Source organism: Calidris pugnax, unplaced genomic scaffold, assembly GCF_001431845.1.
Source record: "Calidris pugnax isolate Ruff unplaced genomic scaffold, ASM143184v1 scaffold211, whole genome shotgun sequence".
NCBI lineage: Eukaryota > Metazoa > Chordata > Aves > Charadriiformes > Scolopacidae > Calidris > Calidris pugnax.
This window is the reverse complement of record NW_015091083.1, coordinates 1654934-1681006: the sequence shown is the minus strand read 5'-3', so window position 1 is coordinate 1681006 and position 26073 is coordinate 1654934. Positions and strand designations below refer to the sequence as shown.

General features: G+C 39.2%; 1 protein-coding gene across 3 annotated transcripts in view; it reads right to left on the bottom strand.

Moving 5' to 3' along the window:
- Positions 1-26073, bottom strand: part of LRP5 (LDL receptor related protein 5) — a 155398-nt gene that overhangs the window by 101173 nt on the left and 28152 nt on the right. For 2 of the 3 annotated variants that reach the window (XM_014957624.1, XM_014957625.1), the window contains exon 2: positions 9814-10210. The gene's annotated coding sequence lies outside the window, so the exon portion shown is untranslated. Of the gene's footprint in view, positions 1-9813; positions 10211-26073 lie in introns of those variants that run through there. The other variant, XM_014957627.1, reaches the window with a different exon arrangement.

Below are 26073 nucleotides of genomic sequence, written 5' to 3'. Positions count from 1 at the left end.
ATGCCCCAGCAGGTAAACATCACAACTAATCGCACTGTATTCAAAGACCTATATTTAAAGCAAAGCAAACAAAACCCCCAAGAACCACCCTTCTCCTCTTCAGTTTTCCTGTATCTTTTATTCTGACAGGTTTATTCTTTTAAAATACATACATTACATATATGTAGTATAGTATTTGGCAACTGAGAAAAAAATGGAATAATATAATTGCCTGTCAACTGATGGATGCTCAAATATTATTGCAATGAAGTGCTTGCAAGGAAAAAGCACATCTTTCTCTGCTCACCCATATGGAAAGGAGTAAGACACCCCAGTGATTTCTCAAAGGTAAACAAGCACGTATTCAATACAGTTTCAACAGCCTGTTAAAACGTCAGGTTAGGTGACACCATGAAGCTGAAGAATCCTCACAGAAAAAGACTCAAGAAGTTTTCCAAACACATAAAGCTAGAGAAGGAGAGCAGCTGTAAGGAGATACTTGCAGTGCTACTCAGAGGGGTTAGGGAGAAAATTTTCAACTTGGAATGCAATATTACTGCAAATACCTCTGTTATGCTGAGAAAAAGAAACTACATTTGTAGGATTTCCTGGGGAAAAAAGGAGTTGCACATGCTTTGTGTGTTGTGCACTTTCCCCTCTAAAAGAATGCTCAGCACATTCACATGTAAAAACTCTACAGAAAACAGAAAAACAACTATAAGGAGATAAAATGAGCCCTCATGATCACTAGGTAAGACAGAAGAGACAACGCAATATAACTTTTTCTTCCCAGGCATTTCAGAGGATAGAAGAAAAAATATTATATATATAAAAAATATTTCATATTGAAAGCACTTCACAAGCAACTCAGCATTATGCCACCACTCTAGAGTGGTCACCGAAGTTGCAGAAAACAAGATAGGGAAAGGACCTCATGAGGTCACAAGCCATGCACCAAAAAAGGCTGCTTTTTCACAGAATCAGTGAATTCCTGGGTTTGGAATGGATCTCTGGAGATTGTCTACTGCTTCAGCAGGGGAGTTGGACTAGATGATCTCTATGGTCCCTTCCAACTCTAAAATTCAGTGAAAATTCAGTGAAACCCACCACTCAAAGCAAGGTCAACCAGAGCAGGTTACCCCAGGACCTCATCCACCCAGGTTCTGAGTATCTGTAAAGTTGGATACTCCACAACCTCTCTGGGCAACCTCTTCCCGTGATTCATCACCCTATCAGTATAGAAGCATTTCCCTCATTTAAGTTGAGCTTCCTCTATTTCAGTTTGCGCCTATTGCCTCCAGTCCTTTCACTGGATACCACTAAGTGTATCGTCTTTGCTCCTTCACATCCCATATTTATACAAGTTGATAAGATCCCCTGAGCCTTCTCTTTCCCAGGGTAAACAATCCTAACTCAATCACCCCTATCTTCTATGCTCCAATCCCTCAATCATCTTTGTGGCCCTTTGTTAGGCTCACACGAGCATGTTCACATTTCTCTCTCGAGCTGAGGAACCCAAAACTGGACCAGGGGTGGCCTCATCAGCACTCAGTAGAGAGTATCTGCTGGCAACACTCCTTCTAATGAAGCCCAGGATGCCGTCGACTTTCTTTGCAGCAAGGGCATATCGCTGGCTCATATTCAGTTCACTGACCCTATGTCCCCTTCTTTCAAAAAATACGATTTATTTTAGGAAAGGGAAAAATAGTACAAACCTCACTTCATTCAACCCATTTTAGACACACTGCAGCAACATGAAGTCAGGGGATCCTCCTATCAAAAAGTTCAGAATGAACTGTTGAACTTTCTCTGCACCAACTTATGAGACATCTCTCAACCTCTGCTGTTTGCAGGTAGACCCAGTCATTATTTAACCTCTGACTTACCTACTCTATCTAAAGTTAAACCCAGATTTCTTCCTCTCTTGATAAACTAGATAGGATTAAAGTATGTCAGGACAGTCCAAGAAATTATGTCTATACCTTGTACTGAATTAATGAAGGACAGGGGTCCAGCAAACATATTGAACAACAGTAACTCAATTGTGCAAGTAAGGTGTTGGTTGTTCTCTAACCTACAGATCTCACAACTGCCCTTAAACATTTAGCTCAAGCCAATGCATTTATCTATTTTGGTCTGTTGATGCAGTTTAACTCAATGTTTGGGCAAACAATACACTCAAATGACAGCCACTAATTTGTCAAGCCATGCAATCTAAGCATGTTCACTTGCATGCTTATAATTTTAAATACAATTTAACAAACAAAACCCTGTTTAAGTACACATTCAACAGGTTATGTGGAAAAAAAATAATCTTACTTCATCTTATACTACTGCTTGATTTTACTTGAAAAAATTAGAAACGTCTTTTAAGTTAAACCAAAGCCACCCATTCATGACAAACAGAACAGTGCCAGTCCAGCCAGACCAGTATGTCATATATGCCATGATTTTCACACTGCCTCTCTGCAGTTATAAACTACACCCATCAAGTCCTCTAATCAAAGAGAATCCCAACTTCTATTATCTCTTTTGTCCCAGAGCTAAAGGTACAAGACCAAAGCCACATTTCTGACCACCTGAGAAACCAATGCAACACACACTGGCACTGAGACAATCAAAGCCATCCTGTTGTTCCCTCTGTTCCCTTAAAAAATGATGCAGAAATAGAAAAGATAAGATATCACAATTCCCAAACTGCTTAAGAAGACTAAATGTGTACAGGGCAAAGCAGCCTCAGCCTCCAGGACTCAGGATATGAAGAATCACAGAACTTGTAGGAAAAAAAATGTGCTAACAGGGGGAGGGAGTTCAATGGGGTTATGAAGGAAGTATAAACATTTCCACCTCTTCTCCATGCAATTCCACCTCAGGGAGGGGAAGAGTAAACCTCTTTTTTTCTGCCATCTCTGAACAGGCAGCTCTGCTCTCAAATGAATCAAATGGTCTTTGAACAATTTATGGCCTTTAGTCATATCTATGAGCAGGAAAAGGAAAAAAGAAGCAAAAAAGACTGAAGAAACATTTATGGAAAGGCTGTCACCATCAAGGGCATCCATCTGAAAATTAGAGTAAATAACACTTCCCACAAGAACTTCAAGTTTCTCATGCATGAGACTATTTGCAGCTATTTGGCCACAGAACATATCAAAAGCTTTCCAACTCCCAGAAATTACAGCCATACCAAGATACTGGATATGACTTGTAACCAATTTTATGGTTGAGTACTTTTCTTACATTTTAAGCAAATAACTGTGCTACTCCTATATTCATCCTCATTACAGTGTTTCAAACAATTAACAAAAAGCTTCAAAATAATTTTCTACTTGAAATTAATTACTAAACAGAGACACGCAAGACATAAACTCATCTTTAGCTTTCAAGGCAGCAATAGTCATATTTCACTCAAAACTGGGGCACTTCTGCATTTTAACTGAGTACCCATGAGTGAAAGTAAGAGTTGCTAAAAAGTATAATCTTTACTCATACCATGTTTGATGTTTTTCTTCTCCAGTATTTGCAAGAATCCCAAGTTTTTATTCAGTATTGCCCTTCAACTATTCCAAAGGAGATAACATCAGATGATGCACTGTTAAAAATATTTCACCATTCACAGTCATTTAAATCAAAATATTCAAAGCTTCAGTCTACTGCAGCTCATACAAATCAGACTTCAGTGCACAGAACACTAAGCTCCTGGTGAACGCGCAGTAAACACCACTGCAGTTTTACTTAAGTTCTTCTGTGAACACACTTGTGAGTTATGCAAGAACAGCTACAGGTTTGGTTCATGGTTTTGCTGTGACACTTAGGACACACTGTATTGACAACTAGGCACGTCTGAGGCTTTTAGACTCTGAACTGAGTGTTTTCTAATTTTGATAATTCTCCCTTCTAAATACATTTTTGAGTAGCCCACTTGTCATATTTAGTCATCCAATCCTTTCCTTCCTTCAGTGCCAACTATACCTTAGTTCAATGACAGTCATTGCTTGCAGATTTTGGCTAATTTGCCTAATGCAATGGTTAGGCTGGGCTATGGCACACACTTCCTTAATGCTGTTCAAAACCCGATTAGACTTGTTTTAACCTCCAAACTAATGGGCATTGTGCAAAATGCCATAACTTATGATGAATAGCTTTTTTTTGTACTCTAAGTTTTTTTTTATAAATGCTGTTTTCTAATTTGCATCTTATTTCCTTCCCTCAAAGCCTCTGCTATTCCAAAAGGGGGAACACTGCTCCATAAGTGAAGTCAGCTTCTGTGCTAGTGCACTGCCACTGCCACTGCCACTGCCCAACAGACCCACACCATGTCACAGGAAGACTAAAATGAAGGAGGAAATGTAGGAAGAGGTTTGCAGCTTTCCTTCAGCCAGTCAAAGCAATTCAAAGATCCATGCTTTTCTACTTCGTGAGTATAATTTCTACAAAGTGCACCAGAGTTACTATGCCAGCTCAGGTATGGCCAATTCAACAACCCCAGTGACTACTCCAAGTGAAGACTGCTGTTATACACACACAAAAAACCCCACAAGACACCATGGGATTTTTTGGAGGCAATCAATTTTTATTTTTCTTTAAATTAACTAATTTCACAGATGTTTGATTCAGCTCTTAATACTTTAGCAAAAAAGGGCGCAGAAGCTTCTCAAGCAGTAGTCTGCTGAACAAGCCAAAATGTAGAAAATACAGCCTAAAATTGAACAGTAAGCTTGCTTCAGCAGCCATCACACAACTAGGAAAAAACTCAAGGCTTATACTAACCAAAGCAGATGTTTCTAACACATTGTATGCCTTAATAATGTGAGCTAACTACTTTATTAGCACTTAGCAGTGAAAATCAGATATGCGAATTAAGGATATGCTATAGCTTCTCACAATCAGAGCCCTGTATTACAGGTTGAAAGTAGCAAGCTTTGAGATTCAGATTTAGAGGTCCCAGATTTAATGACCCTTGTCAACACACATTCTAGGCTGTTCAGATCTAAGACCTCCCCTACAGGACTGAGAATTAACTCATTTGTTTTGGCTCTGCATTTGTGCATTCTTTTGAAAATTTCTTTTCAGGAAACTGAACTTTGCTTGTGACACGCGATAAGGACTTGCTTCTGAAATGCATTCCTGCTTCTTCACACAACATTCATGATATTTTGGTTCTTTTCACTCTGTTGCCCAGAGTTTGAGCTATCTCTTTAGTCGAGCTTGAGTAAAATCTTTACATACACTAACTTAAGTTTTGTTAGAAGCTGCTGTCCCGAAAACACAGAAATACGCAAAAGCTGTGAACTCAACAAAACACCAACACTACTGAATCCCCCATCAGCGGTCCACCTAGCCAGAATGTATATAAATACTAATGTTCTCCAAAATAGTGCCAATAATTTTAGCCTAATATCTTCCATTAAATAAACTCAGCTTCACATAACCTACACCAGTCTGGGATCTGAATGTTCAGAACAAAATATCAGTGAATTTGCAGAAAAATGTTTTGTACTCTCCTCTGTCTGCTTAGTTTATCCTTAATATCATGGAAGCAGAATAATTGATTTATCACATATTCTGCCTCCTTTGATTCCTAGAATATATAGTGGATTCAGCAAGAAAGCTTTAAGGTGCACGGGAAAGAACGTCATACTACATATTAAGCAGTGCTTGTTAATTATGATACTGTCTTAGAGCAACAAAAATCCAGAAGAATTAATGATTTTCACTAGATCTGGGAAGAGTAGAAACCCACAGATGATCTGCAATAGTCTCACGGCTTACTTTAAATGAAAGAAATTTTAGAAATGCTCTGAATGATTGTTGGGGGAGACAACAAGGGCATCTCTCTTTCGTGTTATAACCTTCAGAAAAGCATTGCCTTTAAAGAAGGAAAGTAGGTTGAATGTGGAAACGATGAATCTCTCTATAAAAATGTCATTATGCCAAATACACCCACCTAACTATTAAGCAAGCCTGCCAAAACATCCAAAAAATCATAGTTTTGAATGTCAGCCAGAAATTACAGAAAAATAGGCTTCAAAAGGAATCTCTAGAAGTCAGCTAGTCCATCTCCTGTGACCTCAGGCTTGGTCATTACACCTATAACATTCCTGAGAGATGATCACTGTATATTCAATATGTTCTCCTCCATGTATTTGAAGAATTGCACTCAAAGTGGAATAAGACCTATTTACTAGGTAAGCATCACCCTGGGCATACTATCCCACTGTGAATACCACAACGTGAAATGGAGTCCTCCATCCACGTCTGCAGAACGGCCTATAAGAGACGAGGTGTCACCAATCTGCAAAAGCACATATTATTTTGTCAGTAGACAAAATAAATCAGTTTTGTTTGGCACTGAGCACTCTTGACAAGCCCGTGTTTGGTTACTACTACAATTGGCTAAGCATTTACAAACTGCTTACTTGTCTCATTTTTCTTCTGGAAACTGAAGTTGATTGGTATATACCTAACGAAGTTTTCTACCTCATTTTCTAAGCTTTCTCCCACTTCTCGAGAAGAAACTGCTTAAAGGCCAAAATCACATCTATGAAAATTCTTCCAGACTGAAAGCCAATCTCTAGCAACTTTAAGATTGCATCAACCAGCTTTAAGAATCCTAGTCTAAATTTCATCAGATTTCATGATCCAGAAGAAAACCCACAAACTTAAGTGCTGTAATAACTGCATTAACACCTGATCAAAAAACCTTCTTAACAAAGACAGATGAAAAGGTACTAAATGGTTCTTTTTTCCTTTTGTCTTCCCCTTTCCTTCCCCAGAAAATACCAGTAAACAAGGAACAACTGGTTCTAGGCAAGCTCAAACCCAGAGCCTGCTGTGCCTAAATCAAATGTAATGATCGCTACTTCACAGATGCACCTATAAAATATTTCAGAAATACCATGTGAAATGAAGTTGGTCATAAAAGCAAATTAAATTCGAATGCTTTGTTCTACAAATGTACACAATGTATGGATTTTTTGTTTATGAAGTTTACTATATTAGATAGTTATTTGGGCAAACCTGCATTTAATTCAATAGGATCTTTGTGCAATACTGGATTTTGTCACTTTTACCCAGTGGACGCTGATTTTAGTGGACCATAATGGGGATGAAATGGTTGATTATAAAAGATACATGTATCATCATAGTGCATTTTCACAGATCATTTATTTATGTTGCTTTGCTGCATTGCATTAATACACAAATCAAACAGGCAAACAATCAGAAATGTCTGCCACAAGCTAAAATTGATAGAGGTGTTTAATATAAAGTTGCTGCTCCCAATGGAAAAAAACCCAACCTGTAGACTGATCTAATGTTTAGGACAGCAGTACTGGCAACCTAAAGAATTTATCTGAGCAAAAGTCAGAAGAACTGTCATTCTCTCCTCATCTCAAGCAATCTCGTTGACCAATACCAGAAAGTTTCAGGGTGACCAGCTCACATGCAGGCATCTACATTTTTTGCGAATGAATCTTGTTCCCTATATTAGCCCGTTCCACAGTAACTGTTCATACTTGCAAATCTTCCATGGAGGATTAAATGCAAGATAGTTAGAAATAGACAAGTCCTCCATGAAGGAAAGAATAGGCTACTGCAGACTTATGGAAACACAAAATCAAGGTAAAATACCTAACACCAAAATGGTGTCTTCTGTTGTTACACTTACTGGATTTTGTGCATGTTTAAGAAATGCTACACATCTGTTCTGCACAGAGTACTGCAAAGAGCTGCCTAAGTCATGCAAAATAAACCATGCCTGCACCCCTTCTTCTCCCAAACACAAATAAGGATTAGATTTTCAGAAGTACTGCAACTTCACCACCACCACTGATGATTTTAAAAAATCTTTCCTTTTGACCTGTACCAACAATACTTTCTCTCCCAGTTGTTCTAATCCAGTTTTCATGAAAAATAATAATTTCACACTTCCTGTAGTATAGGACTAATGTACTACCAGAAATCCCCAGTTAACTCCTTCAGTTTTTTAAATCAGCAGAGTCAAAAAGCACATAATATGTTATGAAATGTATTGCCATGACCAATATGTAAGCTACCTTAAAGAAAATAGTCACAAGGCAAGGAACTGCATCCACTTTACAAGATGTCAACCTGGCATTGGCGGACAGGTGCCATTCCACTCTCTCTGATCTACCTCATTATAAAATGCTCAATGTAATATCACATTCCCTCTTTAAATTTTACTGACCTCTTAATCTAAAGTTACTCTTCAGCATTAATTAATTCTGCATAGATTACTTGCCATGAGGATACACACAGGATTTCTGTCAATTTATTTTAAAAACTTGGATTCAACAATTTTCTATGGGAAGAATTCCTTTCACCTAAAGGCATGCGTATTCAAGTCAGGATTAAGAGGACAAGGTCTCCACAGGAAAAGACCTTTGGTCCAACAAAGTCACTCCGCTTTCCTTTTTACTGATTATGGCTGTACCTTTCCACCAGTTATCTGAAGGACAAAGGTAGGGCCAGCATTTGACATGTCAACAAAACTAACGATTTTGTTTCTTTGGGCAAACACAGTTTCATATAGTACTTGTATGTCCTTTACATATTAATCATAAATGTACTGATAAGTCCTCACAGTCATCTGGGAAGTCTTATGTGGGAACCACTGCAAAAACTACCTGACACAGTTCAAGTCTGTGGTGTAGCAGTTGCTGACATGGCAATCTTAAATTGTCTTCTGTTGATTACTTTCAATTCTCACTTTTCACATACCTGAAGAAGGCAGTTTCTCAAGAGACTGTCAATCTCCCAGTGCAGGATAAACCACAAACTACTTTATATTTTTGTTTTTTTCTAAGCCCTTGTATTAATGCAGCATCCTTTTGCAAAGAGGCCAGACTCAGTGAAAATGTCATTTGATGCCAGATTTTCTTAACAGATGAGAAAACTAGTACATACTGTAGAAAAGAGGAAGATAAAGTGATCTCTGAGAAAGAGTTACAAGAACTGCAGCACATCATCAGCAAACCACCTCCCTTGCGTGGATCTGCACACACAAGAGAACTACACCTCACTTCTCTTTTCCCATTATCCTGGGCGTCCATCTAGTGCAGCAGATTTGCAGTCATCACTGTAATGAATACAGGGCCCAAACTGCACAATACCAATACTATTTGTGCACAGGGATAGCAAATAGCACATGTGAAATGGTGAGGAGTATTGAAGAGAGAGGGAGGAACCATACAGAGACATAGGTATTTTCAAGAACACTCGAAGTGACAAATCCTGCCTGCTCCCTTATTACTTCCTAACCTGGTTACCTTAAAGCATTGAGAGTCCCTGGTTTCACTTGGATTCTTTTCCTTGCCAGCACAAACATGATTATCCAACATCACCACTCAAGAATACCCTAATTTTGTTTACCAGAGCAGAGCAAGCGAGAATTCCTGTTTCAACTCATGCAAGATCTACGCACCTTGCTGACTAGATACATTAAATAGACAGCACATTTCAAATGAAAGTTAACTTGCCAGACAAGATAACTGAGAAAATAACAATAAAAAAGGCTTGGAAAATTAATTACTTTTCAGAAGTGCAATGGAATAAGTTAGGCAATCATCCTGGTGGAATATTTGGCTTGGCATCTAAGATCAGCTGTATTTTTCTTTTTGGCTCTATGTCTGGGCTGTCATTTCTTGCCACAAAATATTTAAGCTCAAACATATGCTCAGCTACAGATCTTGAGAAAAATACCTTGGGAAAATGTAAACTGAAACAAAAGGCTACGTTTCTTTTCCAGAACAAAAAACTCAGCATAAAACACCACTGTATACATCATTTAAGTACTGAAGTCAAATTAATATTTACCCATGAGCAGGATCCAAAGCTATTGCCCGGGGCTGATCAAGGTCTTGCCAGAAGAGGACTTTTCTAGATGTTCCATTGAGATTAGCTACTTCTATCCTATTGGTTTCTGAATCCGTCCAGTAAAGTTTTTTCCCAATCCAATCACATGCCAGGCCATCCGGGGAAACCAGACCAGAAATGATGACATTCTGCACCACACTCCCAGTTTGGTTAATGTAGGTTTGCTTGATGGCTTCTTCACTCACATCTGTCCAGAAAACGATGCCTTGTGAATACTGGAAGTCAACCGCAGCAGCATCCTCTAAACCACTGACCACCACAGTGGACTCCAGCTTCGTGCCTCCAGCATCCACAAGTCGAACATCCCGCCGGTTGGCAAACAGCAGAAAGGGAGATGCTACAGAAGGAAAAAAAACAAAAACACATCAGTGTTACTGGCATCTAGGGATGTTAAAGCACAGAGTATGAATAAGGCATAGGAGGATTTCTTTTCCCAGATCAGTGGGGCAGGCAGTACAGCAGAAGGAACATGGAAGTTTCACATGAGAGAAAAATACACACTACCCAGAAATCTGTTCCTTCCACATGTCAGACAAAGGAGTAAAAGACAGAGGGAAGAGCAGGCCCAATTATGTATCTACAGGATATGGACAGCATCTTCAACACAGTTCAGAGTTCAAACTAAGGCCCTTCAACAATACTTTCAAGAATACCTCTGTCAATCCGTAGACCCAGGTTTGGAACAAATTAAGTCTTCACTGTTTAAAATCTTGGTTCACCAAGTTGAAGTAGCAACAACATAGAGAAGGCAAGCTCTGAAACCCTTTAGTAGCAGACTGGAAGCTAACAGTACCAGACACAACACCCTGAAATTCTCCTACCAAATACCCTCCTAGATAGAAAAGACTGTGACAGAGATTCAGAACTACTGTCTTCTCCTCTGCACCACAACAAGAGAAAAATTCAAGGAAGAGTTTGAAGGAAGATGCTGATGTGGGTTGTGCAAGTTTCTGGGGGCTGCTGTTAGCTGGAAGAGGCAGCCAGAGCAAAAGGACAAAGGTTCTTTCTGTTTGAAGCTCTAAGTGGGTGGTGGAAGCTGAAGTCCTTGTAACAAATGACAGGGAACGGGCTTTCAAAGGGGAGCTAACTTATGATTGATGTTAGAGGGATGGGAAGTTTAAAGACATGTCAAGATGCCAAAAGACATGTTCCAGCAGTACCTGCACAAGTTCTAGATCTCTTGTGTGTGAGGTTCAGCTGGACAATGACATGACCTTAGCAAATAATAGATGGCATTCACAGACAGAATGGAAGGAGGTGGGAGAGAGACTCATGAGAGACAAGGAAATTAACTTCATTGAGTTGGATCTGACAGTAAGACATACAGAAGCAGCAGTAACAGTGGCAGAGATTTTAGCATAGACAAGATGACTTTTCTGTCATACCAGATCTCATCTGCCATTATACTCAAAGAGAAATAAATCTGTGCTTCCAATTGAGGCTGTGCCTCCACACTGAGGAGACAAAGTTGTGAATGTCCAAGTCCTATAATTCCTCCCTTCACTCCCCACACAGAATATTACAAAACCCTAGCAGAGACAGATTGTAAAGATCCTCTGAAGGACCCACTACAGGGCGAGCAGGCATGATTCAGAGACAAAGGCATGATTCGGCCCAACTGCTTCTTCCAGAAGAGGACTTTAAGTAGACAAACTGCAGAACATTCCTTCCCAATCACACTAGCCAGACTGATGGCCAAGTTAACCACTTCATTTCCCTCCTAAGAGTGCAGGCTTGTTTCTTTATCCAGTAAACAAGAGAAATAGTTATCTGCAGATATGGCTGGGAAGGCAGCAGCCAAGTACAATGATGTCACCATACTGGCCACAGCTGTGAACACCAAGGGCAGCTAAGGAGAATGTCAATATTTCAGAAAAAGCCACTAGATGCTAGAAGTAATGGAGCTCCCTCAACTTCTCTTCTGATTGCCAAAGTCTGGTAGTGGTCTTATGTCACCAAAAGAAGAGCTATTTTCAGCTGCCTATATTGTTTGTCACCTCGAACCCCACGACCCTTCCCACCTCTTCCCCCAATTTTTCTAACTCAAGGGGCAGTTTCTATACCAGCCAACTGCTGACTCCCGGCTTCACATACAATCATTTAACTTGATGCTGCTGCTTCCAGTTTGCACACAGCAGAGGTCCAAACACCTGTCACTCAACTCAAGGAACAACAGACAGAACAAAACAGTAACAACAGATACGTTATTTAATCTTCTATGGCTTCAAGACTGTGATATAAATACCTTTAGTTTCAAATTCATGTTACTGTATATAATATACGTGAGTTAACACTTGATACTGTCTTTCAGATGCAGTTTCTCCAGCAGTTTTAAAAGAAGACAGCTTATATGAGGTCTCAGTTGCAGGTCTGCTATGCTGGCAGCCCTGCCGCATGCTATTGCCTTTTTCATGAACTCTGGCTCCAGCTACATGCTCACTGGAGAGTGTGTGCCAAAGTGAAGTACATCTCTGACAACAGCTTATGTATTTACATGCAGGCCAAGGACCTCAGTTAGAATCTACAACTCAGCTTCATATGAGCTTGAAAACATGCATAAAAAAAAATCAGCCTTTTTATTATTATTCTGCATGGCCTTTTTTCCCCCAACTCAGGAAAAGGATGACTTTATTTTTCTTTTTGGAGGAAGTCTATGCTGATGAAAGTAATAAGGAAAATTTAAATCAGCTGGTGGTTTTAGCGAGGATCTTGGACAGACAATTGTTATCATGAATGTTTCACTGAAAATGTAATATCTTTGTTTTCTACAATATTTAACTCAAGAAAGTTTATACAGCTTGAGGAGAATTATTTGTTAAGAAATGAAGTCTCAGTATCATTCCTGTCTAATTTCTTAACTTGCCAACTCCTCTCTGTCACCTTTAAAAACACTAGGAATAGTATCGTATCATGAAAGCCCGACAGGTTAGTTATTGAAAACAGAAGAAAAAATGTCTAGAATGCAAAGTGCTTGTTTTCTTCTCTGCAACTCATTGGTTCCCCATAACCATATCTATTTTAAGTGGCACTGTACCAAACCATTTGAACACTTGGAAAGTTTGATGTTAGCAGGCTCTGTTTAAGTCACAAGTTTTCTGGGGCAGAGAACTTCTCAAGGTATGCACGTTGCCTCACAAAACCAGCCCCAAATCCAGCCAAAGATCAAAGCCATAAAAAGTCTAGGTACAAATTTAAAAAAAAATTTTTGTCCCAAAAATGTGTTTTGAGGAATATGAATAGATGGATTTTAATCTAGACATTTCCATGCTGAAGCCATTATTAATGCTAGTACAAAGGAAAAAGAAACCCGAAATATCAAGTCCAATCAATAGCAGAGGAACTCAACAGCTTCTTAACTAAAGATCAGACAGGAACAATGTCTAATCCAATCAGTATCAATATTATCCCAGTTCCCCATCCCTTTCAAGAGATTTCTTCCCCACTGATGCACCCAGTAGGGCAACAGCGTACAGATAACACATTAACCACTGTGTTCTCTGTCACTTCTGTGCTTCGGAATCGTCCTGATTGAAGTGCAGCCGGATTGTGTTGGCTATAAACACCCAGCAGGGAAATCACACTCCCCTGCTTGCAACTGTGTTAAAATTTCACTGCATTTATACACTGATGTAAACTGATTGATTAATGAAAATGGCCAGGGTTTATCCCTTTTAAGAACAAATGAGTATTCAATTTCCTTTGGAAAAAATAAAAGATAAGGGAGAAAACCTGATTTTTGAAAACCATATTCACTTCTCTGCTCCTCCCCACCAGCCTATTTTATTCAGTTCAGATTTTATAAAAAATGTTGCAGAGCCCTTTTAGAGCATTATTGGTATGAAAAAAAAAAAAAAAAAAAAAAAAAAAAAACCACCAAAAAAATGAGTATTCAATTTCCTTTGGAAAAAATAAAAGATAAGGGAGAAAACCTGATTTTTGAAAACCATATTCACTTCTCTGCTCCTCCCCACCAGCCTATTTTATTCAGTTCAGATTTTATAAAAAATGTTGCAGAGCCCTTTTAGAGCATTATTGGTATGAAAAAAAAAAAAAAAAAACAAAACACAAACCACCAACAAAAACCAGTGATCAAAACAAGTAACTGGTTCTCAACACTGATTCTTGTCTGGAATACTGCTGAAGAAACACATACTCTCCCAACTTTAAAAATAATGCAAAAGTCAGAAAAGTGATTAAATGCTCTGTTTCCATGGCCCTGCATTTATCACAAGAGGTCAGAATGTGATGACTCACTAGCAGGCAAAGCTAGCTCTGATAACTCTGAAGCTTCAACCAAATACAACCTCTAAGACATGGCAAGGAAAGTTCACAACTTTTCAAATTTTCAACATTCCCAGTTAGTAAGTAGTGAATCTGAAGGAGGCAATGAAGGAAGCAAATGCCTTTCTTGGAGGACAGATTCATAGCATTTAGTTTCATAGAATTACTAAACTCAGCAGTTCAGCAATTCAAAAGACATAGACATAGTCACAGTCTACCCGATTCTAATATACTGGGATTTTTAAGGCATTAGAATGAGAAACAAAGAAAGCTCAAAAAGCAACAAAACAAATGGCATTGACCAAAAACTTAATTTGCTGTCCCATCACCACGCATGCTAGAGATTCAAGATCATCCCACTGATAAATGCTGCAAGCTTGTTTATTTTGAATCTCGCCTGCATGTACAATCAAAGGTTCATTTCCAAGAACATGCAGACCAATCTCCTTTCAAATTACGCTGTCTTCTCTAATCCTGAATTGGGCTTGAATGTCCAGAGAAAACTCTTTATCTTTGGTGCGTTTAATTCTTTACTGCACAGCTCTTGACAAGGAAAACTGGAAGACCAGTTAACAGCAGTTTCTGAAGAGAAGGATGGAGGGATGGAAGAGATCCAAAAAAATTAGCAACAACTCTCTGATTACCGTTGACATTCAAATGAGCTCATCTGTTACACTAAAAGAGGCAATATCCCTTGCTGGAGAAGTTATTCCATAGTTAGAACGTTAAGAGACTCTGCAAAGAACACTTAGTGTTAGGCTCTATTTCAATCAGCAATGCTACCAACAACTGCAAATTGCTTGAAAAGGGAAACACCAGCTTCTATTTTAAAAGGAGAAAAGAATAAACAGTAACATGATGAATGATGAATGTGGAGGACAAACTTTTTATATCCCATCTATTTACCACCCAATTGAAAGGACAACATTTTAAAGTAGTTACCAAAAACAAAAAAAAAAAACCAAAACCCAACCGAAACCAACCTGTAGTCTTTTTCAGTAAAATTGGACCAGTTCATATTTTTCCATAATAGGCAATATTTTAGACCTCTGTACATAGCTGGAGTTCACAATGCTATGACAATGCAAAAAAAGAACCTGAAATTCCACAAATTATCAAATGAACTCTAAACAGATAACAGCCTAAACTGTAGAAAGTTACAGACTTCTTGCAGCAATTCAACAATCTCATTTGGATCATGCAGTACTGGATCAACAATACTTCACACTAGAAAGACATATTATTTCTATTCAAAATAACACCAATTTTCCAGTGGTTTTCTGCTAACTGTAAAAGTCTGTATGTCTGTTTCACAGTCTTGACAATGAAGTGATCTACACAGAGGCTTATTGCACAACAGTGTGAAAATGGAGCTTTTCATCAGTTAATAAACCAGTAGAAAAGGAAACACTCATGATCAAGCTGGTTAGGAATCAAACATGGGTTCAATTTCCAGCTTTGCTGTTTATCTCCTGAATGCTCTTAGGCAAATCTTCTGTTTCTTGTCTGTTTTTAATTACTGAATTTTAATTGTTTTACCTGCATCAGGAAAGCTACCTTGTGCAGACATAACGTAAGACTGGAGAATTGGTACAGTTCATGTATAATTTATTTGGTTGACCACTATAAACAGTATCAGTTTTAGCATGTCTACCATAGTTCCCCTACCACTATCTCTATCACGTTCATAAGCAACACAAAAAAGCATTTTTTTATATTGCACTGAGGCTTAGACTCCTCTGCACTTCACCATACATAAAAAGGCACTAATAATCTTTCTTTTTCTCTGCCTTCCATCAATCTCTGTTAAAAACGTAAGCTCTATGAAGTATGGGAAGTCTCCTACCATTTGCCCAGCTGTAACTGCATTCCAGCAGAACAGGCAACTGTGTTGCTTCTGAATTCAGCCACTGACTTCCATTTTTTGTTTTAACTGTACCCATCCCATCTACAGCACTTAAATGTTATGAAGTGCTTCAGGGGCGGCTGTTAGCCTCAGCAAAGTGACGTGGGACAAACAACTAAAATTTGCACTGTATGATCTTTGTTATTATTAGTTTCAGTAAGAGTTCTGAAAAATATTTATGTATTAAGACTAAGGTGATCATGAATTGTGATCAACAGAGCATTTGTCATCAGTTCCTGGTAAGCTGCAAAGCTGCAACAGTTCTAAGACAAGCTGAGCAAGAGAGTTTTAAAAAGTTATATTTATACTACTGCTTCATACTTGTTGACATGCCTACATTTTGCCTCCTTGCCCTTAAAGCCAAAATAGAAAGACAAGAGAATACTAGGGCACGTGCATGATTCCTACTCTTGAAAGCACCAGAAGTGCAGAACACACACAAATCCTATGTATAGCACAGGAGAAAAGCCATACTTAACAATTCTTAAACCAGTTAACTAGGCTAAAGGTCATGGAAAGGTTTAACTGAGCTTTTAAGAAAATAGACCAAGGATCTTGGGAGCCTGGTACACAACATAAAATGAAGACCTCATTTTAATAAGCATACAAGCTAAAATAGCCATCCAAAATTACAGTATGTGCAACAACTTATATTTAAAATATTATTTCAATTCTTAACATGACAAATGCATAGGGGACCTCTGTGGTTAAGCCATCTGTACTGCTGGACAGAGAGAACAGCATAAAATTCTTGCAGCAGTCAATGTCCCAAACCGCAAAAACATTCATTACCAAGGAACAAGAACAATCCCCACATCCCTGATGTAGGCACACAAGATACTAAAAAGCAAACGTGTCAAAACCTTTGCACCCAAGGGTGTACAGTCTTCTGGAAACTAAGACAGGACATGGAGTAAGCATGCATCAGCCTTCTCTACTTAAACATAGTTGCTATGCAGAAACAAGACCATGTAAATAGGGGTCCTAGCAGCCATAATTCATTGGAGGAACCAGTTCTACAGCATAAAGCCATCCTTCCTATCCACCTCTAACTCCTTCGGAGCATAAGGAGGCTTAGACCTTTGATGCGCAGCATAAAGCCCCTTCCAAACATTTAGGGAAGTAAGTTGTTCCACATACTGTCACCATTTGGGGCATTATCCCCATTTTTCATGGCTTAGCTCAAGTGGAGAGAGACAGCAGCTGGTGGCAGCAGGAAGCTGACATGCCAGGACGCACAGACACTACTAGTGCCATAAAGACTCAGGAAAGAAGGTAAAAAGGAGAGAGATTCAGGCATGGAAGAGAAAGGAATGTAATCAAGAGTTTTGCCAGAACTGTCTCCTAAAATCATGCATAACTAAAAAACCCAGTCCCACACCTTGCTAGGCAAGAAGGAAACATGCCACAGATACACATTAAGTTTATTTTACTCTTTTAATGCAACTATTACATATTTAGAAAAAAAAAATAGTTTATTTCCTAAATACTCTAAGCTCTACATTCTGGACCCCTGTCCTTTTTACTGGCAGCTGCCACACAGAATCTGAATCCACCAACTTCAAAAGATAGATTAAATGTTGATCTTCCTGTACTAACTGCACATACTCAACCCGAGTTTAAACTTGCCAGGTACGGTCCTCCAAAGAATAGAGGGCTTTGCTTTCATCCTCAAAACACATTATTGTAGATAAGGTGAATTCCCAGTGTAATTACCAAATTATAGAATATTCTTGCTGCAACACAGAGGTAGGTGGTAGTAGTTGGTAGAGCACCGGAGTAAAAAAATCAGGGCTCCTCAGTTTCATTCCCACATGTACCCCCATAGTGAACTTGAGCAGGTGCTTCAGCCCAATGATTTGTAAAAATCATTCCACCCACTACAAACACACCCTTCTTTCTGCTGTTAATTATCTCAACAGGCTACTGGGAAGCCTATTGATGCTTGAGTAAGGCACTTGAAGATCTTCCAGCAGAAGGCTCCATGATGTTCTCAACATTTCATTCCTGACGGGCTAAGACTTCTCCTTTCTGTGAATGAGGGAGTGAGTGGGGGTCAGTGAGCTGTGAAGGAATGCCTGTTAATAGTACTGCATCCAGTAAAGAATGGAGATTCTCCTTAGCCCACCTTTTGTTGCTAATGTATTTATAGAAACTGTTTCATTGTCTTTTGCAGCAGAAGCCAGATTAAGTTCTAGGTGGGCTTTGACCCTTTTAATTTTCTCTCTGCATAACCTCATGACACCCTTGTAGTCCTCCTGAGTTGCCTGCCCCTTCTCCCAAAGGTCATAAACTCTCCTTTTTTTCCCCCCAAGTGCCAGCCAAATTTCTCTGTTCAGCCATGAAGGTCTTTTTCGCCACCAGCTTGTCTTTCAGCACACAGGACAGCCTGCTCCCGTGACTTAAAAATTTCCTTCTTGAAGAAGGGCTGGGCTCCTTTGCCCTTCAGGACTGCCTCCCAAGGGACTCTGTCAACCAGGCTCCTAAACAGGCCAAAGTCTGCCCTCTGGAAGTCCAAGGTAGCAGTTCTGCTTGCCCTGCTCCTTACTTCTCCAAGAATCAAAAACTCTATCATTTCATGATTACTATGCCCGAGACAGGCTCCATGGTCCTTCTCTGTTTGCGAAAAACAGGTCCAGCAGGGCTCCTTCCCTAGTTGGCTCCCTCACTGGCTGAAGGAAGGTCTCTTCCACACACTCCAGCAATCCCCTAGACTGTTTCCTCTCTGCTGTATTGTATTTCCAGCAGACATCTGGTAAGTTGAAGTCCCAGACGAGAACAAGTGCTAGCAATTGTGAGACTTCTCCCAGCTGCTTATAAAATATTTCATCTGCCTCTTCATCCTGGTTGGGTGGTCTATAACAGACTCCCACCACGGTATCTGCCTTGTTGGCCTTCCCCCCTGATTCTTACCCATAAACACTCAACCCTATCGTCACCATCATTAAGCACTAGACAACCAAAACAGTCCCTAACATACAGGGCTATCTGGTTTTTTAGGGTGTAGGGCTGCTTGTGTTTACAATTGGTTTTACACAAAATAATTTTCAAACCTCTCCCAGTAATATAATACTCACATCACTGTTTCTGTTGCCCACCCAAAGCAGATGAATTTAGTAGTTTTATCAAATACTGATGTTAAAATTGTTGTTAAATAAACTACAAGCCACCTTTTATTTTATGTTTTTAAATAAACAAGCAGTAAGTTTTTTAAGACCTTGTTATAACATTTTCTGGATTGTGTAGGGTTCCCCCCTGTAATGACAGGGTGTTACGAAGACAAGAGATTTACTTCAGACTTGTTGGTTTTGTTTGGCAGCCTACAGTTTTTTAATAATGTTAGCAGTAACAACAAAATATAGCACTGATTACATACCATTTCATCTCCATTGGCCTGAGTAAGTTCATGTCCCTTGGTCAAGAGATGCAAAGGGATTTCTCTGAAGAGCATGCCCTGAACAAACCCAGCAAAGGTGCTTTATAAAGGTGCTTTATACAAATTATGAAATTTAAGATTTGTTCAGATTGTCTGGGATGGCAATAAAATGTTTTAAAACTCTCCAATAGCACACTTCTAACTTATTCATTATTGTTTTGTCCTGTTTCTAATTATATAACCTACTTCAAGTAAAAATCTTCACATACTGGAACAGCGATTGGATTCAGTGTGCGTAATTTAGCACATATCTCTACAGAGGCTGGAAGCAAGCTATGCGTGTTCAAGATTACTTTTCTATGGACACATTATTTTAAAGGAGGGTTCCTCAAACTTTTCTGTCTTTTCCCACAGACCACCCATTAAGCACGCCACATGAACTCCCCTCCCGGTGCACAAGGCAATGGGGCTCTCAGATTGTCCTTAATACCCCTGCAGTAAATACTGAAATTGGTTACATGGAACAGCATATTTCATCTTCTTTTAACACAGTTTAGCAGCTGGAAAGGAGGACAGCCAAGTCCATGCGAGCAGCCAACCCTACACGGACCACCAAGCAGCATACAGAACATATTTAGAGATCCGCTGAAAAACTAAATAAAAAACAGAGTATCAGCCGTGATTTTGGGACACTTGCATCAATTTGCTGAGATACTCATTAGATAAGACTTGCAAGCACTTTAACTGTTTTATTTAGAGGAGAACACAGATTCACTAGAGCATAAAGCAATTTTCATCTGGTCTGTTTTGTTAGGGGAAATTTCTAAACATTATTGCAAAACTGGCTCTTGGCAATCTCTCCCTGTGCAATGCACAACTGGGGTTCAGCCAAACAGTTGTGAGGACTGCAGCCTCATGCAATCCTGACTAGCTAATGTTAACAGATAATATCTCTGCAGTCTGCACTCCCACCGCTTCCTGACCTCAGGTTCTCACCCGAGCATTTTACAGAGGTTAAAATATACATGGGATTTTCCCAAAAGCAGAACTATACTGTTCACAACAATTTGCTTATTCTTCTGAGGATTCTGCTGTAATTTGCTTCTCGAGAATCACAATGCACACAACAGCTTAAATGCAAATACGCTATCTACTGGGAATTTTGGCTCCAGAGAGACACCAACAAGCAGCTTTGAAAATTAGCATTTTGAAAACAGCTGTTAACATCCTCCAATCTTAAAAGTCGACTTTTGAGTTCAGTGCTGGTTGGAGACTAGAACCTGCACTAAACTCCAAGGGAGGTTAAACTGACAACTTCCATCAAACTTCAGCGATGCTGGCCAAAGCTCCCAAGGTCCACTGAAAATACCAGTCTAAATGCAGACAGTAAGCCCCACAAGGAAGGTGAAAACTTTCCCACTCTTTAATACAACTAGGCAGCAGTACCTCATAGGTCTGCGCTGGGATGTTTGAGTCTGACACTGTTCAAACAGAGGAACTGGGTAGCAGAAGTAGACCCATCACATACACATGGGCGATCTACTGACTCACACCACAGCGAGTCTCCAAACCTCGTCTATTTAAAATCAGAATGGTGTGATACAAGGAATGCTGTCACAGGCTTCACACCCAGCTGCTGTTCCAAGATGTAACAAGCAAACTTCTCCACAACCATCACAGACTACCACGCTGGATGCTCACCTCCTCCAGCTATACAAAGCTAAGGTCTTTATGCCGTAGCCTGTAAGAGTGAAAGATGCTGTAAGCACTTACAATTTGTAATCCTCGGTCGAAAAATCTAACTGTATGGGCAAACTTTTAATGACAAATTCCACTGATGGAAGAGTATTGCTTACAGTATATCTCAAGCAAAAGCCTGCAGTGACCATGCCTCAGCTAGAAGCTCAGTTCAGAAGTCTCTGGGCACCACGTTCTGAGGCAAGTTGCTCAGCAAATTATCCAAGTCACAGAGAAGATATCATCATAAAAACAAATACTAATCAACCTATTCTGGTGTGGAATTTAAGAAATTCATGGCTAATACTTAATATGAATAGTGGTGTTCATGTGCACGGTGCTACAAAGTCCGCCCCGTTACCCTCTCTTTGCAAGGCAGTGGATTGTGTTGCTGTGTTGGACCCAGAGAGCCAAGTTCGGAATGGATGTTCTTAGGGTGGCGGTACTGGGAACGAATTTGGTAGATGAGGATTCAATTTCCATTCTGCTAGACCACCCTTTTAAAATACCACTCCTCTTTGCATTGATTCTGTAATACCAAATACTTGCATTGTCTTTACCATGATGAGGTTTCATAATTTGATTAAGGATTCTTTAATGTACAAAACTGTATTTTGTCTTATACCATATGACACTAATTTCAATTCCATAACAGTGTTTACCATATTCAAACCACACTGGAGCTATCTGTCAGCTGACTCATGATGGTTTTATGAGCATTAATATGGCACTCTTGCTTGTACCCACAAAAATGGGAAACAGCCTGTCCATTGACATTTCTGGCATGTTCTGATTTTAGAATAAGCAGAAGTGGCACTGAAGTAGTCTCTTACGTGGTATTGCCACTGGGCTCTGCCAGAATGGGTAAGTGCAAAGGAAGTGCTTAAAAATAGGGATGGGGGATGTGGCAGGAAAAAGCCATACTTGGATGTTTCACATTCTGTGATACAGAGTACATGGCAATAATATCACTGTTGTTATTTTAAATGCAGCAGGCATGGGTTTCCCTCCACCCCCATGTTATACTCCGTAAAGTTTTAAAGCTGCAGAGGAAACCAAAGATTTGTCCTACTTCTGCATAAAGTGGTTTAGAAGAACACAAAGAGGTGACTTCCTTGAACATCTAAACACAACTTTTGTTGTGAGTAACAGTTCAGGTCAATCCAGGAATAGAAAAAAACCCTGTAGTGTCCCCTTTTTAGATTCTGGATGCCAATGGGAGCAAGGTTCTTTTCTGGGTTTTGGGTTGTTTTTTTCTCCAGTTTATTTTATTCCTTCTTGGTTTGGCAGACAGCTGTCTGGCCAATAATAGTAGATTACGCAGTGATGATGGTTCCAAACTTTTAATGGATAAAATAGTGGTTCTACATCATTTGGAAAATTTGGCTTGCAAATTTTCTCCAGGACTTGAACAAATACAAGCTTGACAAAGGTATGCTTGTTTCTGATCTGAATTGTTTCCAACTTTAGTTCTAGTTCCAGATGTTACATTAACTCCAAAAGGCAAAAATCTTAAGAAAGCTGGAAAAAAGACATTTTACTTCTATCTCAATGAAATGTACGATATATACCCCTGAAAATGTAATATATGTGTAAAATGCAGAAAAATGCAGAAAAAATAGCATGTGCTGGATTTAGTTGCTGGCAAATAAGTACACTTCTGTTCCAATGAATAACAAGTCAGATGTGGAAGATTCAAACATAGGTTCCACAATCTGACATAGTTTTCTTCTGACAGTTAAGAATCTTTCCATATAAAACCATCTTGTTAAAGGGAACCTGCCACACTATACTCGGCTTTAGAGAGTGTGAAGTTGAGAGAAGATTTTAGTGCCAAGTTGTGGTCAGGACTTCTGATTCTTGTGCAAGTCTCATGATTGTCTTCCATTCAAATAGTCAAGATTTTAGTTTTGGGAGAGTTTGTTAGGAAGGAGAGCAAAAAGAAGATGAGGTAAAAAGAGTTTTCATTATCTTAAATAATCCTAATATCGTGCTTGAATTATAGATATACATATATCACTGATAATACATAATCTGCCTCTTCTAACCTAGCAAATAAATACAGTCATCTGCTCCAAGCTTTGTAAATCACTCCTTGCTGATTTTGCTTTAGCCAAGAACATTGATTAAAGTAAATTCATTCCTTATGGCTCCTTTTGTCTCTCTAAGGTCAGTGTTTGTCCTCCAAGTTATCTGGAGCATCTGTCCTGCCGGAACTACATGAAGTCCAATGTTCTGCTCTCTTCTTTATTATTGTTATTATTCTGTAAATCTAACATTTTTAATGTTGTGGAGGCAAAGACATAGTGCTTCTGATAATTTAGCTTTTTCTAAAACATCGTATGCAAAAATAGTGGATTTGCTGTAAAAGAGAGCATGGTCAGGTTTTCACTAACTTTTCTTCCATTTTTTGTCAGAAGTCGGCCAAGTGTCACAAAAAAAAAAAAATCTGACTTTCTTTGTTTTTGTATTAAAATGATCACAGTATATTACAAATTGACTTGAAGATTCAGCTCTTCCAAGGCCTGAAGGGAAAATGTTAATTAAAAGAGGTGTCACAACGCCACTGAATACACCTATTTTGATAAATTGATTTCATGTGTCTTTGGTGATCATTGTATGATTTTCATAGACATAATGGAATAGGATCCTACACTCTTAGGGGCATGCTTGCACTCTGCTGTTGATGCTAATTAATGCCAGCATTATCTTCAACGACATTGCAATTCACATACTTGCAAAGCGCATGGTTAGCTTCAATTGATCCGAGTAAGGTAGGTAAGTGAATACTGCTCATTAACTGATTATATTCTTGCTTTATAGGGTAGACCGCATTCTGTTATCATTTACCTGGCAACCAGCATCTGCAACTGTGAAACAATTTATCCCAGAATCCAAAAAAATCTTTGGCAAGGTCTCCACAACTGACTCTTACTACCAAACTAAGATTTGGTAGTATGTCACTGTTGGGCAGAAGAGCTTGAGTTATCTCCCCAAGAAATTATTTTCCCTTTAAACTGGAGGTGCAGGTGGCTCACTTATAATTCTGCTATATCACAAACTACTGAAAACTGGCAAAAATTGTTTTTTCTTTCCTTTATCTAAGTATGCAAAGGGTCCATAACAGAGAGCAATAAAGTACAAATGCTAGCCTAGCTAAAGAAACGTAAAATAATCATCTGTGCTATTTGTCTCTCCAAAATGTGGAATTCAAGGACGTTTCCAGAAAAAACAGTTGTCAGCTCCAAACCTCCAGAATAAAATAGGCTCTCCACTTTTGGACCTGTGTTGGTAATATTCAGAAGAAAACAGATTGTATCAGTCTCCTTGTACCTATTTTTATAGGCTGGTAGTTTGTGTGTGCAAGAAGGGGAACGCGTTTTGGAATGCAGCCCCAGAATGCCTCGTTTGCTTTCTTGGAAAACGTTTTGAGTCTAGATAATTATTTAAAACTGAAGAAAATATGAGAGAATGGAAATGTGGGGCCTTAAAAGATGAGATACATAGGAGCTATGAACATTTTTGGTTCTGTTGTTTTTGCAGCTAATTACTGCTGTGTACAATCTCATGCTTATTAATTGGTTGCTCTCCACAGAGCAACCTGTCTGTCTGTTGAGTTCTGGTGTTCGTAGAATTGCATGATATGTATGTATGTGATAGGTGACAGGTAATAAAGGATAAAGATCCCAAAAGGGAGACTAAAAACATTATTAAAGAAGTGGTGATGCTCTGCACTGAGGAAAAGCTGTGAAAATGCAAAAGGCAGAGCAGCTGGAGGGGTTCCCCAAACTCCCAGGGCAGCACAGGGTGTAGCACATACTCCCCTGACAAACACAACATTCCAGGCCAAACCATAAACTCTGTGCAAATCAAGCTCCAGCTACATCGTGTTAGGAGGGATCTTGATTTAAATATGCCCTTTGCATTGGGTTGGGTTAGATGTGTTTTGTTCTGCCTGAGGCTAAGTCGGGTTGAATTTTATTTTTCTTTTTCCCCTGTTCCTGCCCATCCCCAGTTGCATGCTGCTCCCCATCCACCAGTCTCCTACTACCTCAGAGATGTTTTGGTGCCCTGAAATCTGCCAGCATCACTGTACACACAGTTGCCTTCCTCCAGCCGATCCTGTCAAAAGGATCTCAGTTTAAAAAGGCAAGCAGATTAAAAAAAAAAAAGTACTAAGGCAACTTCTTTTCCCAGATCAGCTGCAGCCAGAATATTTTCTGGTTGTAGATTTGCAGAGCACTGTCTCTGTGCTGCTGTGTCTTGAAAGCACAATGTTCAGAGGAAGAAACTTTATAGGTGGTTTTGTGTTTAAAAAAAAAATAATAAAATAATACAGTGTCACAAACAGGTTTGCTTTAGTAATATGCTTTAAGCATAGACCTAGCCATTCAAAAAGTTACAAACTTAAGATTTCAAAATATTTTCACGTAGAGCTACAACAAATTATTAGCCATCCTTTATTTTTCAAGCTAGGCTTATTTACGTCTTGAAATTTTCATGAGTCTCAATAACATCACGCAATGCATATACAAAAGAAGCTGCCACAACATTGTCAAATACTCTCGTATTGCAGAAACATAAAGTAGGAGAGGTATTAGAAAAAGTGTAGTGCACCTCAACTTCAGCAGCAAGTTGAAGCTAAAAAAAACCAAAAACACCCGTATCATTCCTTTCTTCCCAGTTCACTCTGAGACTTAATTCTTCAGTTTTCTTCTACCCATGGTTTCCCCACCTGTATAAACAGCCAAGCCTAATTATTGTTTTAACCCAACACATATCTGCCTTTCCCAAACAAGAAAGGAAATGAATGTCTAAAAAGCTTTCAGTTAATCATAAAAGGGGTCCAAAACCAGAAGGAAGTCAATCCATTCCCTACAAAGGAATTTCGGGGGGTTGG